Raw genomic sequence first — 21388 nt, 5'->3', positions numbered from 1 at the left:
TTAAAACTGTGACACCTTTTAATATATTTGTATTGAAAATGTAGATATAGTTCTTACGACGAAACTAACACAAACAGTTTTGCAATAGATCTAGGAATGATTCATGCAGTCGAATTGAAACGTATCGTATTCTAGGTTACTAGTTAGGTGCACCTGACTAATTAGGGCTCGTAGCCTTATCCTCCATCAGGTTTATGTTACCACTTTGTCCTACTGACTCACTGAACCGCCTGTCCATGGTACAAGCAGCAGCGATTTTTATTAAATAATGAAACAATTTTTTTAAAAATCTTTTTACTCAAATAAACGATGACGCTTAAGAAGTTAAACTAAATGTCGAGTGCTTTTCAGCCATTGTGGACAATTTCCCGTTGACTGCTGAAAAGCAAAAACTTTTTAGCGTCGTAATCCAAGAAGTAATGCGAGCCTAAGTGTGTGTTTTATTCAGTTTTAAAACAAATATTTTATATTGATTATTGCCAATGTATGATATATGATAGACTATTTTTAATTTAAAGCTGTTTTAGGTCACAATCACATGAACGAAAACTGTTGAATAAGATGTGATTTTCAATACTCTTTTATTTACATAATAATGTTAGGAAAAATTATGTTAGAAAAAAACTATTTTTTCTAAATCGCTGAACTCTTATACCCTGTGAAATAAAATATGATGCGGGTGCTTTATTTAGTCGAAACTCGGAACTCGAAGCCAGTTTTTAACCAGTAGAATTATTATTTATTATTTTTTGAGATTAGGTTACGAAAATATATGTAACAATTTCGTTATTTATTTTGAATATATTCATTGCTATTTCTAAACTTTTGTACCGTTGAAAACCCACGTTTTGGAACGCAAATAATTCTATAATAGTTCGCAGAATATAAAAAGGGACGTAATAAATAACATAATATAAATCTCTAAGTCCTAACACATTCAATTAAAGCTAGGTAAATTTTTTAACAATTAACATTTTTAACAATTAAAGCTAGGTATTCTAGGTAAATTTAATATTATTATTTATAACTTGTACACCAAGTATTTAAATAAATATTAAATGTTTACAGTAAACTTCTCCATTGTACATAACTGCATTCATTATCCATATTATATTCTCAATAGCAAATTGCTACTTTATCAAATGAACGTTCCAGACAAATAAATAATATTTTGCGCTAAGCCCACCGTAACTTAACATAATTGCCTTTCGCAACAAAGTTGTTTACGTGGAAAATTTGCGTATTTAAATCAGCGTTGACGTTTATCGTAACAGTAAGTTCAAAGACAATGCGTTGGCAGATCATTTGGGTATAATGTCGATACTACAGTGGTAGTAGGCAGAAACAGGAATCCACAGACATGAGTCAGTGGCGCGGGCGCCGGTCGCCGGTGGCGCAACACTTTAGTCTATGATTGAAGTCCAATTCGCACTGACCATTTAATTGAGAAAACATAAGCTGATCAGTCATTCCAAAACCTTCTTCTTCTTATAGTGCCATCTCCTTGCGAAGGCTGGCGATCATCATGGCTATTTTAATTTTGGATGCCGCGCTTCTAAACAATGACTTGGTGCTTTGACCAAACCATTGTCTCAAGTTTTTCAACCAGGACGTGCTTCTGCGGCCAGGTCTCCCTCTACCTGCCACTTTGCCTTGTATGATTAGTTGAAGGAGCTCATATTTTATTCCAAAACCAGAAGTTGGAATTTGTATCCTCTTGACAAATCGTATCATCGCGAAAGACGACGACTTTTAACGATATTCTGTGCGTACATGCGACAAAAAGTGATTTATTTATAACACCATATTAAGAGGTTATAAAACTTAATTAAGGGACTTTCGATGCAATCAAATATTTCTTAATATATTTTAAGACACAATGAAATATTACAGTGTTCGATCATCATATAAAGTAAACCGGTATTGTACATGGCTAGCCGAGCGTAATACGATATATTGATTTCTGGCGTCGCCTAATGAATGCGGAGCACATTTCATTATTTCTCACGATACGTTTGGGAACGAGGTTTTTTCTCGTTTCATTTCTCTGGCAAACAATACAGTAAACGCGGATGGAGGGTTGAAAGTGCGTCGCCGGCCCTGCTCACTGCTTTGCTCCTCTTAACGTGTTCTATTACCGATGGCCTTTTTAAACATTTATTTACATTGAATTGAAGACGTATTTTATTCAACTTCACTCAATACAATCAATTGTATCTTCTTGACATCTTGCGTACTTAATATTGTAAAAAATTAAATATGTGATATTTTATATTGATTGCCCGAATCTAGACAAGACTAAATAACGTTATAATGTACTGTTTTTATTCTGTGGAAAATTTGTGTAATGTAATAAAACTACTATGAAGGATAGTTACAGAATTATATATAAAAGGAGATTTTATTAAGGCCACCATACGTTCCCCGTTGTATAGCCGATCCCGAGTGCACCCCGTGTGAATACAACTTGTTGCTCGAACTAGTTCCACTTACAACCTGTCGAGTTACTTCCTCCTTTAATAATTATGCAAATATATTGCACTACCACATTTGTCTGCATTTATTTACTGTCACGAACATTTACATATTCTTTGCTTTACTTCTTGAAGGGCGCAATATGTTAATGTATTTATTCCCACTTCAGAATCCCATGCATGAGATGCCTTTGAATTTGAGGCCTACTTACCTGATGGGAACTCATACGGTTACAATTAAAATAATTATTGTTCCCAATAAAGGGCTCACCGGAAACTGCTACCTGTCTTGTGGGAATTGACAGCGGATGTTGCGAAAGGTGGATAGTTTTTTACGCGGCTAGAGATTTACAAAAGTTATAGAATTTAAGGATGATTCCGTCTCCTGTTCACACTGAAAAAACGCACACATGTTTTGGTTACAAACTCTTTTTTACTGTTAATTCGAAGCGTGTTTTGTGAGTTATGAATGCGTGAGAATTTTGTTGTCTAATATAACGTAGTGGTATACAAATGAAGGCAAAACGAATTTCCTCACATAAATCTATAATTTGTCTACAATATAATCAGTTTTTACGAAAAAGTTCCAGAAACAATATTTCTATTTTTAAAATAGATGTGTAATGTTTAAAAAATAATTCCAAACTCAATAATTCATTGTATATGTAGTCCAAAGTCGTATTAAGAATTAAACTAATATCTAAATCGAAAATCTGAACAGTGCACTCACGGTAATCGTAGCTCGACATCGTTTCGCTATTAATATAATTCGAATCACTTAAGCTCATAGAAAGTTCAGTGACTTTGTTTTTGTTATCTATATCATAATAAGGTATTAACAATATAAAAGCAATCTATCATTTAAAATTAATACGATCAGTGATCGGCGCGGCGCGGCGCGACGGATCGGAGATATCTGCATAGCTCGGAATGGCGGTTAATCAGGTGGCCCGTTACTTTACATTGTGCTCTCCGTGAGTCGAACCCGACGGAACAGGTTGCCCCAATGACAAAGGAGCAGATTCCAAGTGTCCAAGACCCACGTAATAAATGGAGCCGCGAATAATCCGTCAGCCCACCTACCAAGACATGTTTTAATTTGTCTAAGTACTGTTATTAATGATGCAACCGTGCACGATTTTAAGAAAAACTAATGTTTTTGATGTAACTATTAATGATTTTATAAAATCATTAGTTGTTTTTCGGGAACACAAGATGTGTTTACTAAATTTTAATAAAGCTTTCTTCTATGTTAGCTAATACTAATTGATGTTTTAATATAAATCGCGAATTATATTAAGTAAATTTAATTTTTAATATCCAAATGAAGACACAGGTAATAATAATAATCAGCATTAGATGTAGTCTCCGTGGTGGCCTCCGACCAGTAAAACATTGGTATATGGTACTAACAATAATTATATAAGTGGTTGCTTGGTTATATGTATTTCTCACAAACAAGTTCCTAAAATAGCAATAAACTTGGCTAATAGCCGTAGAACTGCATAAACAATCGACTTTCATTTAGGAACAAGGAGCTGTACGCCACCTGCGCGCGCCCCAGACAGACCCAACACTCAATATTGCCTCTGAACAATGCGTAGCGGCTGTACCAATTACCATTGTTGTAAAGCCTGCACCTGATTTAAATTACTTTATTCTCTTAATATTGTAAATACAAGTGATCCTTGGGAAAATATTAGAAACATCTGTTTATTGCCAGTTCTTCTATTCCGTTCTACGCCCTTGATTTGACACCTGGCAGTAAATGTACAATTATAAGCATTTCAAATATATTTCTTTTTTGATGTTCATAAGGGTACATTTTGTTACCTATATGAATAAATGATTTTTTTTTATTTTGTTAATTATCTCAGAGCGAATGTAATTGTGAACCTCTTTTTGGAAAGGCAAGTCTTCGCTTCTTACGCGTATTAATCTACACCAAATCTCTAATACTACAATATTACGAGATAGGTACGCAACTACTGTCTGAAGTAATACTACACAGTAAGTGCCTCTATGACATGAACTCCCTGACAATTTTATTCTGTCCTGTGCAGTCCTGTTCTAAATTATGTTAAAACAAATTAAACGATTTCTTCTTATCATAAATACACGCGCATTTTGCTGCTAGCGTTGTCACTAGATATTAATAAATATAAAAATGGCTGTCAAATAAGCCTTCAGGCAAAGAATCCATCCCTACTACGACAACACAATTATTAATATAATTATTTCAATGCTACTTATTTCACAGAACACTTTTGTTTATCAAAATCCTGGGATTTTTATCAAGGACCATAGATATTGAAAACGATCTTTCTTTTAATTGTGTCATCTGTGTTTGGCGTACAATAAGAACTCATATCACATCATCTTCATCAGCCTCTTTTTTTGGTCTATTTCTGGACGTAGGCCTCCTACATTTTTCTCCACGCCCTGCACTGGCCTCTCTGCATATACTGGGAGCCAACCTCCTTAACGATGTCGTCAGTCCTCGTAGTTGGTGGGCAGCTGCGCAGTCTTTTGTTCTGCCGAAGTCTCCATTCGAAGAGCTTGCGGGCCCATCGGTTCTTGGCCAGCCCACCGCCACTTAGATGTTGCGACAGCCGTCGTTCGTCGTTATCATATAGTTAATGATATAGCTTTCTACAATAATATTATATGAATGATTGGTAAACAAAACGTATTCGCGAATAACTATCCAGTTGTAGGTAATTTTAAAGTCTACATGTCACGTGCGGTTGTATCGAAAGCCTTATTCTCAAATCAGTTTCAGAGTCAAGCTGCTTCGAAACAAATTACACAGTTTTTTATAATATTTATGCGTGTAACACCCCGACCAAAAGGGTTAAACACAACGGAAATTGATTTAAATTGTGTTATTAATAATTTTTATATCCACGACCGTGTTTTTTACAATACCCGGTCCTAATGGAATTATTAAACGTTAGCGCCATCTTACGTTTCGATAAAAAGTTAATTATATAGATCGGTTACATTAATTTAGTTTTGTATATCTCGTATTTATTTTTAATTATAGAAACAAACTTACTACAGGAAGATTTATACGATATCTATAAATATTTTATGTTCGAAGGAATGGTAAGTTTTTGTCATAATTATAAAAGAACCTTTAAATTTATATTACTTTCAATAAAATTTACTTTGGCCTCCATCTTTTCTCGAATACAGATTTATATATCTTAAAATCTCTTCAACCTAATTTTCAATGATGCGTTTTGATTTTAGTCAAATAAGCGGCTAGCACCAAATAGCGTAAAATCGTTATTTACAGGCTTACGTTTATAAATATACTATTGTAGATTAATATTCTTAAGTATAACTCTCGTATATTAATATTCGCAAACAACATTTACAACTCACAATATAACGTTACCATAATCATACAGCCATAAACGTCTAAACGTAGATAAATTGGTTATTGACCCATTTTTAATTTGGTGAACAAAAAACGTTAATTTAGGAAACAGTGTGTTGGCGGTCAATTATTGACCCAGCAGGCGTTATCCCGATTACGGTTCAACAGATGGTTATTTTTTATCAATCGACCCGTGACGGGCGCTGAGCGGGGGTGAGTTAACCGTATAATTATACGTTGTTGCGCGCGCGCCGGTACAATTGGCCTAAACGAGTGTTTGCTTTGACATGCCGCCGCGATTGTCCACGTGTGCTCGTAACCCGTTCCTACACCTTATTATGGAATGCTTCGCCATAAACATCTAGATATTTAACACAACTCCTAATTGTCTAACTGAAGCGCTTTCTTTTTCGTTAAAGAGAATTTTCTAACGGTCGAGCTTATGATTAGACTGGATATTAGATAGATTTCTTATTAAGCTTGTAATACGTGATTAAGTTTAATCAATTAAACAGAATTGGATCAAACAATTGAAATGTTTTCGACGCGTTTAATCGAATAAATTTCACGCATACAGATGCGGGCAGAAGCGAAGTCAGTCTGTAGTCAGACAAAAACAAGAAAAATTATTACGAAATCAGCTAAAAGAAACAAAATTTAAAATATCCTTTGACATTTGGTACACCGAAGGAACAAAACACGTAAACAGTGATTAGACGAGGGATTATTAAAATTGGATCAATCGCTATATTGTCAATTCAACGATTCATTAACTATGTGTGCCATCTCTTGTTTACAGTTATTAAATACAAATGCCAAGGGCCATATCGATCAATCCAGTGTTGTCGCAAGTGATTCTTTATCGAAGTAGTCGAAAGTAGAACCGCAACGTCGTGATATAGAACTTAGACACATAACCGTAAGACGTGGTGTCCGCGATAATCACGGCGACAATACATAAAACAAAATATTAATCTCTCGATCGTGACTAACGATTTGGATCATCGTTTCTTCATATGTAGGTCAGAAGTCCAGATTACTGGATGTACTTTCAAATGAAGCAGAAAGTTGATGTTTCATATTGAGCCACTGAACGGGTCACGCACCAATCGGCCGATATTGCACGTTGACAATCGTAAATATGATTGATTTACTTTGAGCAATCGTCATTTAGAAACTTAAAATACTAGTGATTATCCAATGTCGTAATTTGTTTCATTATTATTTTATGTTTATTTGAAGTATCAAACTTTATACAAACTATTTGTAATAACAGAGATAAGTTTTTAATTTGTAATAATAATAAATTAATACAAAAAATGAATATTTACATTAATACATTAATTTAGTTAGATTATCTCCCTGGCTTACTTGGTAATAAGGGTCAAAAAGGGTCCTTCAAGAAAAGAGCTTACCAATTCTTAAAAGGCCGGCAACGCACTCGCGCTCCTTCTGGCATTAAGTGTCCATGGGCGGCGGTATCACTTAACATCACGTTAGCCTCCTCTCCGTTTGCCCCATGATCTATAGAAAAAAACCATTTATTGCCCAGCGCATATTACCTTTACATTGATGGGTTTGATTTCCAACGAAACTCAGTTGGTCTTTAACCTACGTAACTATTCACCTTTCAACGATTTCTTCAATAACAACGAACTTTTCGATAACGATAATTTCCTTGTGAGTGTGACAGATCCATATTCCAATTTCCCAATTATCACGTAAAAACAATTCAGAACAACTTTTCGTAGTTACGATATGAACAAATCTAATGTTATAACAAATCATTTGAATCCATAAAACATTTCTATCAACAGGTGATCAATGAACAATAGCGCTATAAGGTGATGCGGCGAAAGCTCGTATATTAATATTATACTTCATTTATCGGCAGGTGCTTGACCGTAGATCACATAACACCTATCTATATAATCTTCAATGATGACTTGGTACTTAGCACCTTGATGGATCGTTTTGACGGCTTAAATCGTTTACAAGGCTAATGAAATATAATAACTATTGATAGCATCTTTTAACTGGTGTCGATCGATTTGAATCTATTTATAATGTATGCGGTAACCACGAGCGTAACTTTTCAGCTGTTTCAAAAATAATTTTCCCCGCAAGCGATAGAGTGTATATCAATTGGTACAAAAACAATGAGTCATTTTAATTAGAACAATCCAAACTAAAAAATAGAAAAAAAAATCATTGGCGCTACAACGTTTGAAGGTTTGTGTATCGGTTTAGTGATCATTTGTTTTTTTTTTGTAATAGACAATTGCATGATTAATTAGCCGTCCGTGCCTGACAGACTCCGTCGACTTTTTTGGGTTCAAGGTTGCTTCACGATGTTTTCAACGTACGAGCAAGAGTGAAAATATATGCAAAAACTCTATTAGTGTTCAGCCGGCGTTGGAATCTACGACCTCGTGGAAGAAGTATTTCCGAACCAATTCGACTTAGGGTCCATCAAGAAAAGAGCGTACCAATTCTTAAAAGGCCGGCAACGTACTCGCGAGCCTTCTAGTATTGAGAGTGTCCATGGACGGCGGTATCACTTAACATCAGGTGAGCCTCCTGCCCGTTTGCCCCCTAATGCATAATAAAAAAAAGAGATTCGCTCGCTGAAGCCACTAGGAAAAAAATGCTCAAAGCAAAAATAGAATTCTGTAAAATAGATAGAACTCTGAACAGTTATTTAAAGTATGAAAATCTTGAGACTGGAGCACTGTGCTATCTTGATCTGCAGCCACTTTAGCGTCAGTATGTAACAAAACTCAATTTTTGCTATAGAAGTCTGTTATCTGAAAAAGCTTTATCGTAAGAATGTACCTTTATCAGATGGCGTGTAATTAAATACGGTATCTCTCGGCAATGGCGTTGAGTAAGGTCAAGTACTGTGTCAAAAGCCTTTTTTAGTTCTACACGACTTGCAACAATACATTGCATAATGTTTAATTTCTCTCCACTTATTAAAGCTTATTGTTTTAAATGTATTGCCCCATAGTATCTAGGCTAGCGATATGATAGATACGAAAGAAGCACGCGCCGCACCGGTTCGTTAGTGTAACTGTTGAGTCACGGAACCAAAGATCACCTGACGTGGCTCCTTTGATCAAATGTACCTATTGTCTACGTATATATAACATATGTAGGACCTTGTTTAACTTTTAATTTGAACTATTCCCTTTTTTCGCGACATTTATAGGTTGCTTAAATGATAAATTATAGAATTTATTGAATATAATTCGTTAGGGTGTAGTATAGAGATGAGTAAGGAATTACCTTCCTATTCTCAGACATCGCTGCTGGTATTACGTAAGTACTTACTTAATGTATAATTTAGGTTGCTTAAAAGTTACTCGTTCTTTGTAAATCATTATACAAAAAAACTCAAATTCAAATTAGGATATTCAAAATCCTGGTTCTTAATTAATTTTAATACACAGACACAATATTTTATATACAATATTATCACATATTTTCGATACCTATATCTTCATTTAAAGCCAACTTATCGCTTAACTAAAATCCATTTAACAGACTACAGCAGAGTATTACGAAACTTTAACAAAATTGAGGTACTCTTATAAAACGTAATTACTCTTATAACCCCTATAAATCATGTTATACCCTTGTTAAACGGTTTGGGACACTGATATTCACACCTTTTTATTTTAACCCCCAGGATGGTGGCAATTTGGAATAAAAAACCGACGAAAAACGTACTCAAAACCAGGCATTAACTTTAAGTATAGGATAGAAACGTTGGCTCGATTTCAACGGAATCTGCGCGCAACCTTTAGTTAATAATAAATCTTAAATCAGTCTATTAACACTTGAACAATACTAGTAACACAATAGTACAAGGCTTGTACAAATTTCTTTACAAATGTAGGTCAGAATATAATTAACAACATTCCAATTATTGTTGGTGTTGCGGTAATAGTCGGGTCCTCTTTTACAATAGACTTCATGACGGCCTTCGTACAGTAACTTCACGACTTCACACAAAGACTGTCAAGAATAATTAAAGTAATTACTGTTTACAGTAATTAATGGCCTACATAACATTATGGTTTGATTGATCTTGGATCTATGACGGGATAATTGTACATTGCTTAGCTTACTCTATGTTGCCATACAATTTCAATTACATACTAAATAATACCTTTATTATTTAACTTCTTGGATTATATTACAACATAAGTTGTAATATTTATTTTTATAGTAACTGAAACCACGATTTCTAAGGTAAATATATATCAGTGTCGTTAAAGAATTAACTTATAAAGATATTTTGATAGCTTTCCGCAGATATAACCGGTATATTATCGGTTTAATATTCCCAACCAATACATTATCGATAACTGTAGCGCAAAATGATTGAAAAAACTTTACAAAGATAATGAACAATAAATAACTTAGCTCCTAGCTTTTTTGCTCGCTACTTGAGTGTTATTTGTTTTATCCTTATTTGTACTCCCATTAATAATGCTTATCGATTAAAATTCAATGCAAGGTAGAAGCAGTGACGTAACAATAGAATAGCAAGGCAGGCGATCTCGGGGGTCCCGACTATGAGGCACCAGGGCCCTCTGGCGAAGAAATACTGGCACTATTTCTGGACGTAATGATTTTACTTGGTAAAGGTCTCTCAATGTTAGAAGAAAGATTGTTATTATAAATTATATGTTCCTCAGAGCTGACGCTACAGAGCCCTAGATGAATTAGGTCCTTAAGAAGAGTAACTGCATCACTGGGTGGCGACGCGGGCGCAGGTTCGCGATAGCCCACAGCACAGTACATAGACACTACATTAGGCTCCTACGCTTCTGCGGCGGCGCCTTTACCTGTTATAAGGCCTTTTAATATGTAATCGCGCTTCTGGCCCTTCTTCATTAAGAACGTTGTAGATTTATTGTAAAGACTACGTGCACAAAATAAAGAATACACTAATATCGATGCCCTGATTTTGAAGAATTTCACTAGGTAGATATTAGAAACGAAATATATGAAAACAAATATAATATTTAAAAAAATCAAGGCCTACGAAAAAATCTTAAAAAATATAACTAAAGAATGCTGCAAAATTTAACATGACATTTGATTCCCTGCCCCCCAATACCCCACAAATACATTACTACGCTTCATATATATCTACTTGCGGTCCACATTATAAGGTACTAAATACAAATTAGCTCTCGTACTTAAAAGTGAGTGACCAGCAGACACCGCTGGCATTTATTCTCTGTTATCTTAACATTATTCAGGACACCTTACGGATACTTAGCAGGAATAATGAACTACCATTTAGAGATCTCCAGTAAATCACAGATTCCTCGATTTAATATCGTATCTATAAGGCAAGTAGCGATTGCGGCAAGCGCTAATTAATAGGTAATTTCATCGTTCGCATTTCCAATTGTTAATACGAGTTAAATTACGCGATTATTACAAATACCGATCTTCTTCATACTTTAGTAGAAACGTGCGAGTATCGTTGTTTATTAAGAAATTAATTTGGGGCGCTTGTTTAGGAAATTAATTAATTTATGATCAGCCCTCTATGTCCTCTAATTTGGTACTGTTCAAAATCGAACAACTTGAGTTCGTCGTTCTTTATCATTAATTATCCGTATTAATGCGTAATTATTAAATATATGATAAATACTTTTGCACTCATTATATTGTTCATAATAAATTATTTACCTTAACAGACGAGCAACGAAGCAAGTTTGTAGTAATTTGAATAAGTTAGACATCAAAGGCAATGCGACAGTGGCTGTGCGTAGGCGCAATTGACTCGTCACCGAGTATCGCCGCGCACTTAGCGGTGACGCGAATCTTTATCAAGTTCTACGCGCGCCGCCTTCGTCTTCCAAGATTCACTTAACTAGATTGCAAACCTGTAATTATTTGTATTTGTGTAACTCTGTATTTGTGCTATTACAATTCCATATTGGTTTTACCTTCTCATACTATCTTTAAAAAATGGTGTTTAGTTTTAATAAGCTAAATAATTATCAATATCAATAATTATGGATAATTAATTTGATCATATATTATTTCGCAGATTGTAAAAATCTTTAGGTATTAGTTTTATAAAATTACATATTAATATAAGTTATATTTTGGATTGCCAAATCAAGAAATTATTTAATTATAATCAACTAAGAGCGTTACTATATATACTATATTAACTAATTCTTGAATTTTTTGTTTTTCATCATCAATCAGTGTAAATAGAGGTGTATGATGAAGAAAAAAATATCCTATGTAGAATTTTAATAAATTCTATTAATTTAATTAATAAAACATTATTCTTAAGAGTAGATATATAGTGGCAATTGAAAATAATAAAGATATTATTTCAACTTTATCGAAAAATTGTTTTGATTATAGTATTTTTCCTTTCATAATAATCAGTATATATTATAAGGGTCCCCAATAATGATTGTAATGATCGTTATACTCGCCCCAACTTGAAATGATCCAATTTGGCATAATCTAAAGTCGGTTGTGAGAACTATTTATTTATGTTTTATTATTCAAATTTCAATTGTTATGCATTGTTCCGATTCATAGCAACTATAATAGTGGGTTACAATTTACAACTAAACGCTTAGCCATGTGAACCCACAATAATGACGGAGCCATTTCTCAAATTGTTTTCAGGCGTTGAGAGGTGAAAATGTTATTTATAATATAGCGTCTTATTACACTATTTAACATAAGATTTTAACCCTGCCTAAAAACACAATTCAGAGAAAGAGGCGTTAGTAAAAAGTGAGTAATGAGCTTTTTTATGAATTATTAGGTTGATGTACACTTTACATTATTTATTGCTTGTATCTAGGTGTTAATCTCTTAGTGTAGGTCACAAAGGCGGACAAGGGGAGCCTTTTGGACCTGCTCTTTATACCTTTAAGTAAATCGCATTAAAACGTAGCGCTAACCACCTAAGTACATAGGTCGTTAACCTCAGTGTCACTTTATGAAGTGTCGCTGTTAACGTAAAATTGTAAACACCGTTAGATTGTAATCTATCTCGCGAGATTATAAACTGTCGAAAGATTGTGAACCTCAGCTTACTGCTTACAATTTAACGTATTATTATTCGGTAGATTGTACTACACTAACTTAGTTATCATTCAAACTTCTTTGGTCAATTACAGATTAATTTTACTTTCCAACAATTTCATATAACTACCGAATAATAATACGTTAAATTGTAAGCAGTAAGCTGAGGTTCACAATCTTTCGACAGTTTATAATCTCGCGAGATAGATTACAATCTAACGGTGTTTACAATTTTACGGTGACATCGCCATTATAAAATTTCTTCTCTACATTGTAATTACCCTAGACAGCGATGGTTGTGTAAACTAATAACCGCATATGCTAAAAGGATGATTCTTTGAATAAAGCCTTATATTACATATAATTTATTATGAACATAAAACTTAAATATTCTTGTCTTGAAGTATACTTAATAAACAATTAAGGCAAGATCACAACGTGTTACACAATATTTTAAAACAAAATATTCCTTAATCATCCTAAACTCATTAGATAACGAATGGTTTTATTTAATGAAAATTAATTAAGTCCGCTACGCACGAGGGAGCAAAGGGGTGGTCGGAACAGTGATGTGATGAGCGCAGCTAATCGTGCAGGTATCGCTGATGCAATTTGTATACCGAAAACATGTGTTTATTGTGCTGATGAATAATAAACTTTACTTTTGATTTGTCTCAACGCTTTATCGATTTTATTTATTTGCCTTGGTAACATTATTTTCTTTTCTTCTATTTAAAAGCTGCTGCTACTGATTATTTCGGGAATAGAAGAGATGACGAAGTAGTACGAACGTATGTACGTTATAATACGGCAACATTAGTTACTCTTTTTTTTAGTATTTATATTTATAAATTAAGAAAAAAGAGGTGTAACTTTGTTAAGGACCGAGAATCGACTGCCTCTGCTCCCGCTTGGTATACTTATAAGCCTTCCCTTTGATTACCTAACGTATTACACATACATACGTATACTAAGGGTACCTATAACAGTACATAGCCAATACGTAAGTGATGCCTTCCTATGATCTTCGGTGTTAAGTTTAACACAGCTTTAAGTATAATAAGTGCTTCTTATAGAACATCTTTTAAAGTCCATAGACAAAAATTCCAGTCTATATACAAGAACTCGTCATAAATAATTGGAAGGTATATGCATAAATATAGCTGATAGACAACTTTCATGTTTAATATAATCGTCTATTTAGATACATAGCAACTATTAAGAATAAAGGGTGCACACTTATATAGGATAAGAAATTTCAAAAGTCGTAGATAAACAGTGATAAGTTGAACCGGTATAGCGAGCTTATTGACGGCGCAGGCGCACGTGCGCGGTCTCGGCCGCGACGCAGGCGCTAATCGTTGAAAGATTAGTACATGCCTTTAAATATACCTATAAATTTGATGCAAAATATTTTTTTAAGCACTTATTCACCACATGGGTGTTTGTTGAGTAAATACAATCTAATATGAAATATATTAAGATCGGCCATCAATTAAGCGGGATGCTTTTTTGATAATTTTCTCTAAGTTAAACTAGATCTAAAATAGGTTCTTAAATTTAAATTAATATAACAATAGATCCACGATCCTGATAGACAATCCACTCAAGAGTTAAAATGAACGACGCATGGAACCTATAATATAGGGTTAAAATTCTTCTTTTATCTCTTGATATAAATTTATAGTTACAACTGAGATATAATAGTAGTATATTACTCTGAATCATAACAGGATTCTAAAATTAAGTTGCAATTAATAGTAAATTCCGTTCAATTGATTCGTGGTCGGCAAATAGCAATGCAATTTAGTTGTGGTGTCCCCGCAATACGACAATTTACGCATTGGTCTTAGTCATTACGAATTGATGGCTAAGATCTAGACGTGTTTACAGGCCCTATCTGTCGATAGCCTATCTAGTAACAGCCCACGTCATTTAATTAATACTGTAGACCGTGCGCTGGTTTTCAAGGATACCTGGCACGAAACATGACATATTAAACTCTCATAACATTCTATTGTTTGTTTTGGTTGATGCAGGTGTATTAAAATAATACATATATTAGTTTTCTAACTTAACTTTGTAACAGTGAGTCATAACAATAATTAACAAAGACACAAACTGTAATGGACCGTCTAAATAATCTACAATAACAAGATATCTTCACTTAGTTATTTCTGCTGTCAACAAACAGAAATAACGATGTAGGAAGAGCGGGAACCATTGCGTGTACAAAACGACTATGACCACTTCAGTTCACTGATCATCTGGTACAAACTAACTATAATCTATGAATAAATCATCTTTTACGTTTCAAACTGTAGAATATAGATAAAACTGAAATTAAAAACTTATTTAATTAAATATATTATAAATAAGAAATTATACTTATGGAATTTTGAATTAGATAAGTTATAGATAAGTTATCACATTATGAGTGGAAATACCAAAAAGTAGTTTTTTCTATGATTCGTTTTGACTATAGTTCTATCCGTTTCCTCTTTATTTACTTCGACAATGTAATAATATCTGATGTTAAGTTTAAGGTTATTTTTAACTAAAATTCTCTTGCAAACGATGAAACATCCATCAAATAATGATTGTGATTTGATATAAAAGTGTACGTAGTTGAAACTAAATGGTCGTACATCTCTTGTAACTTACACCAAGTGATAATCGAGATCAACCGGCCGGGCGCCACTTGCCGATTGTTCTGCTGTCCACGTCGCGACAAACCCGTGGACATTTATTGCAATTATGTGCAAATCCTAATAATGAGACATAAAATGATAAGCTTGCACTGACATGACGTCTTCATGATAAAGTACCAGGTGTGTATAAAAGGCCAGCATGAGTGATATGTGACAGTCGATATTTTGTTTAAGTACAATGACGTGAGGTTATTTAATACATTATTATATTAGTACCGTTAAAAACTACAGATTTTCCTTTATGATCTAAATGGCTTACGCGTATTTATAAATTGTCTTTGAATGTCGCATATATGTCGCAAAAAAAACACTTGTTTACTATTGTTAGAAAAAAAGAAATACTAAATGTAATATTATGGTTGTTCCGCCGTGCTTTTAAAAATTAGTTGCCGTAGTAATAGGTAGCCGTAACCGACCTAACAAAAATTATTACAAAAATCAAATATTAAACTTCCTGTTCTAGTCTTGGACTAAAAAATTACACTTTTTATAGATACTATAGTTTCTGGTAAGACTTTCGCTATTTGGTAACCGGATATGAAAGATAAATAACCTTTAAAACCGTATTATTATACATAATATGAGTTTAGTCGTGTTAACCTAGGACTGGTTGTGCCAGAAGGCAAATGCGAGCCATTAATGACTCCATGTAAATTATTAATCGCAACTCGACAACGACAACGCCCTGCCACTTGTTCACTGGCCTATTGTTTGCAATCTAAATTGCGGAAATGCTGTACGTAATTTTGCGAACATTCTAATCTAATTATAATAATAGGATTTCTTAAATAAGTAGGTCAAAGGAACGGAATTCAGTGAGTTAATACAGAAAACATGTATTAAGTCAAATCTTTCATAATAATTACACGTCGAAACTCCCCTTTTTGAAGTCAGTTAAAGAATAGATCAGTCTTATTGCACCGTTTCAACTATAGTCGGTACTTCCTCTTTCTATTGCAGCGTAAATACAGTTTGACAGAAGGATATGAGTGATGACAGAGAGTGCTTAAAAGAGTGGAATTTATTAATTTATAATCATACGTATCATATGAATTTAAGCCTGAGTTTACAAGCCATTCAAAACTACGCAGTGGTTTGAGAAGAACAGCCAAGTAACTCTTCGGTATAACGTTACCAGAATGATATCTTCAGTAAAACTTGAGGTTGAAAACGTCATGTCATGTCATGTCATGTCTTATTAAAAGTGTATGTCACTATAAAAACTCTTACAGCGCCCCGGTTACAGGCAAAAACAACATTACTTTTACCAATATTACAATACAAATGCAGTAATCCAAAGTAATAGTGTATTGGGCGGGCAGCAACATCGGATGAGTAAGAAACAGGAACTTATAATACTACGTACATAGGAACTTCCTGTTACTTGTAAGTACTACATAAGAAAAGTTATACGCATAAAATAACCGAATCATTATAAAAATGTTATCATAACGCAAACATAAAAACTCCTGTGTAATATACGCCGCTCGTTTAAATTTACGACAAAAAGTAACAGTTAATAAAACTGTTGAGCGAAATCATGAAATTAAAAGGCAATCTCGAGCCAATCGTACGAAATAACAAGTTATCTCGTCTTAACAAACCATTCACGTTATTGCGGTCGGCTACCGTAACACGCAACGTCTTTACTCACCTTAATTTGTACTTTAAAAGCGATCAAACTAATGATCAATTTAGTACACGTTTTTGTAATATTCTAGTATAGTACGTATAATTAAATTATACTTCATACTATTGAATAGATTTTAAAGCCTTAAAGCTTCTTTTATAGCGAACTAGCAAAGAAGATGACAATTGAACATTACATAATTTATAACTCAAATTTTATATGTATATTTTGAGTATTGCCAAGGTCTGCTTTTGATGTACCTTCTAAATAAATAAACCAGGTATTTTCAGTGATTTTAAAAAACCTCAACCCTTTTACCTAAACGCAGGACAAAATAAATAAACGGCGGATTTCAGTTGCACAAATAAAGTTCAAAAAATCGTATAGGATATGAGCATGTGCGACGAGCAGCTGCAATAAATTTCAACGCATTCCTCACCAACAATAGATTCTGCACAGGTTGCAGTAAGAGCCTTTTATTTAAGAACACCCGGATTGACGCAAAACTCCGCGACGCTTTGAGGCCAACCTCCCGAGACAAGATTATACAGTTTACGAGTGTCGCTTGTTTAATTAATTTAAAAATTTAGAAACGGATTGATTTTAAATCGTCAGTGAGGTTATTTTTGTACGTTAATGTATTTTTTATGCATATGTTAACTAAAAATGAAATATGAACTAATATATTAGTCACCAATACAAAATATACAGATGTTAAGACTGCAATGTTTAATTTTAATTCAAAATAATTTGTTAATATAAATGAATTGTGCTCTAAATTATCGAAACATATATTATCCTTTATAAAATACATTATTAAACGTAAGTGATACTTCTACAATGACAAAGACAAATTTGAAACATGGTCACGTGACCATGACAACATGGAATTTATAAGCGTTACCACTTGCAAAAAAGACCCTTGTCTAAACACCAAGATCCACAAAAATGCTTTGTGAACTTAAGATTAACGATCAGCTGATTTTGACAATAGTAACTTGCTATTTCTTTTCGCGCATCAATGATGAATATTCTAGCAATAGTATCTGATACAATGTAGCCAAATGTGTGTTGATTTTCAATTTGAACTCATATGTCCTTGTTGGAACTAAAAATATACTATTATTACTGTAGTCTCTTCTACAATTTACGAAAGTACATAATAACATAACAATAATTATTTCAGTAGTTGCAACGGAGTAGACAGTCAGACTTACGTCTCCATTTTAACATTAGTTTACGTATATGACCTGATTCTCGGTGAGCCATTTCCGCTTTCATAAAATTGAACAGGACAATTTTAAAGATAAAATATATCAAGTTAAAAGATAGTTTAGTTCAACCTACAGCCAGCTTTATCACCCATCAATATGCGTAATAAAACATCGGGAATTCTATAAACCTTTTTTTAATTGTAATATATAGACAGACCTAACGTATGTAACATCGTTAACATAAACGTATAAATACATAATGTAATATTGACTCAATATCTTTTTATACAGATTTACCGACTTACCGACAAGTACCTAATCTTACGATATGTTTAATATTAGCTTTGAGACAGCTGGTGTTCCCCCTCACCTGAACACTATGTACGCAGCACGTGTGTATGTACCCATTATATAAATACAAAATGTACCTATTTTGAGTCTGTACATCCGGATACCGGACGACCCGACCCCTTCAAGTGATTTTTCTTAACAATTTTATTGTAATAAATATGATAAGAATAGTGAACAGATTGAATTATATTACTAATATATTAAATTAAAAAGTCTCGTTTCCTAGATTGTACTGACAAATTTAAAAACTTCCTTAAAATTATTTATTATTTCTTAAATTTTCTATTTATTTCATACAAATTTGTGCACAATACAACAAAAATAACATAATTTGGCGAGGAGTGAAAAGTTAATATAGATAATAATACAATTGTTACAGTAAGATTAACAACTTTAAAAATCATTTATAAAAAATATATAAATAAGAATAACAGTTACAGGTTTTGAATCGGAATATACAATCATGGGAATACTGTTTTTAAAATATCGGTCAATAAATCGTAAAATGCTTCACACAGATTAATCAATAATTTATAAATGACAGATTAGCATAATGTAAATTTATTCTATCTATTCCTATTGTCACTTTTGAATTATAAAATTCAAATGAAGCCAAAAGGGACCGGATTAAAAAAGTAGTGCATATTTATGACGAATTAATATTAGACTAGTTTTGGCTTAAAGGTCTCGTTACCAGGCCATAAAATTATAAAAAAAAAAAAAAAAAATTAGACTAGTTTTGTGATCTATGGAATAATCTATGGGTCTATACAAAGTCAACACAGGCAATCGGAAGTTATAAGCAGGTGTGTTGAAACCGCTCTCCTTTCCCAGGAGTAACCTTATTGAAAAAGTCGTTACTCTATTAAATAAACATGTGTTTTAATTATCATTTTAGAACGATTCGAATCTCGCTTCTATACTGAACAAGTTACAAGGGACTGATATTCTGGATAGGAAATGTTGAGTAATGTCTAGAAGAGTCTTTTACTTTCTCAATTGGCTACATTTTCTTAACATTTTAAAATCTTTTTTAATAGGTTTTGTTTTTTTTTTTCAAATCAAGTAATAATTATTATAGAAATTAGAAACTGTACCTAATACTCCCTAACGCAACATAGTGTTTCCGTCCCTATACTGTAAGTATTTAATGGTTTATTTGTTCTTTAACAATGAGTCAAAATATATTGTTTTAATTTACGTATAGCATATGGTTTTTCTATTATATTATGCTCTTATAAAGTATTCATTTTGGGAAATCGAAACATACTTGAATCACTTTTTTACCATTCGCACTAGCACTTATCAGCTCTGAAAGGGACCGGTGTGAATACTAGCACACATGTGTTTGCGCATGCGCACGTGTTCATTCATAACGTACTGAAGGGATCCACAGGAATAGGTGACATTAAGCAACCCGTAAATAAACATCGTCCCCTGAATCCTGATAATGTATAAAGAAAATCTTTGTTACATTTCTGTGTCAGATAGTAAAATGATAGAAGTTTTATATCAACGTTTGCTTTAGGTTTTCTCAGTACATGCACCTGCAAAATTAGTAAGTTCTCACATATACTAACAACCCGAGCCAGCGATAAAACATTCATTTATTTAAAAATCAAAAATCATTACGTAATTATTTATCATCGTTACGGAAACGTCTAGTTGGCAGACAAGAATGAAGTTTGATTTTAGAAGAATATATCGTCATAGTCGTAGAATAGTGACGGATCTGACAAATAGTAAACTTTACAGGGCAGCCATTTCAAAATAATATAATCATGTTAGTTTTTGTCATAACTATTTTAATTCATATTCTGTTATTATGAAAATTGTCATACAAGCAAACAAAAAGGTTTGTTTTGAAACCAAAAAAAATATAACATTAAATTACACAGTTTTCTAGAAAAATTCCATGCTTCTATCAAATCCGTCACTTTATCGACTGATTAATTTGATATTTAAAACACATGGAATATTTTTTTAATGTAGCCGTAATATTTAGTCAATGTAGTATCCCAAATATGATAAAAAGTGGATTTTGTATTTTTGACAAATGCGTCATTGTTCTACGATCATGACGATATTTTCATACGTCATCAATACTTTATCTACCGTCCATTGGTGCACAAATTTGGAGCTACTAGGCCAACATTACACTGAAGAATTATTTAGGTAATAGGTATTAATTATCATATTATACATCTTAGTTTAAGATAAATATTATTTCTTATACAAACAATAACTATTATGTATTATAATTATAACAAGCCTAAACATCCAAATCATAAAGGTTTCATAATAGTTACAATAAAAAAAATACAGCTCTGCCTAGTACTAATTAGGTAATGGTATTTTATTTGATGTTTTATTTTGTATTTGGTACAATCATCCCTAACAATATGGTACGCAACAGTCCTTAATTTCATTAAGAGCTTATTAAGCTGGCACGCGACTCCTGACAGTTGGTCGCACGCGCATACGATATCATCAAAAACTTATGGCCCGGAACGTTGTACGTTATTATTGTACTAATG

Source organism: Pieris napi, chromosome 15 (genome assembly GCF_905475465.1).
Source record: "Pieris napi chromosome 15, ilPieNapi1.2, whole genome shotgun sequence".
In the NCBI taxonomy this organism is placed as follows: Eukaryota; Metazoa; Arthropoda; class Insecta; order Lepidoptera; family Pieridae; genus Pieris; species Pieris napi.
This window is presented reverse-complemented; position numbering follows the sequence as displayed.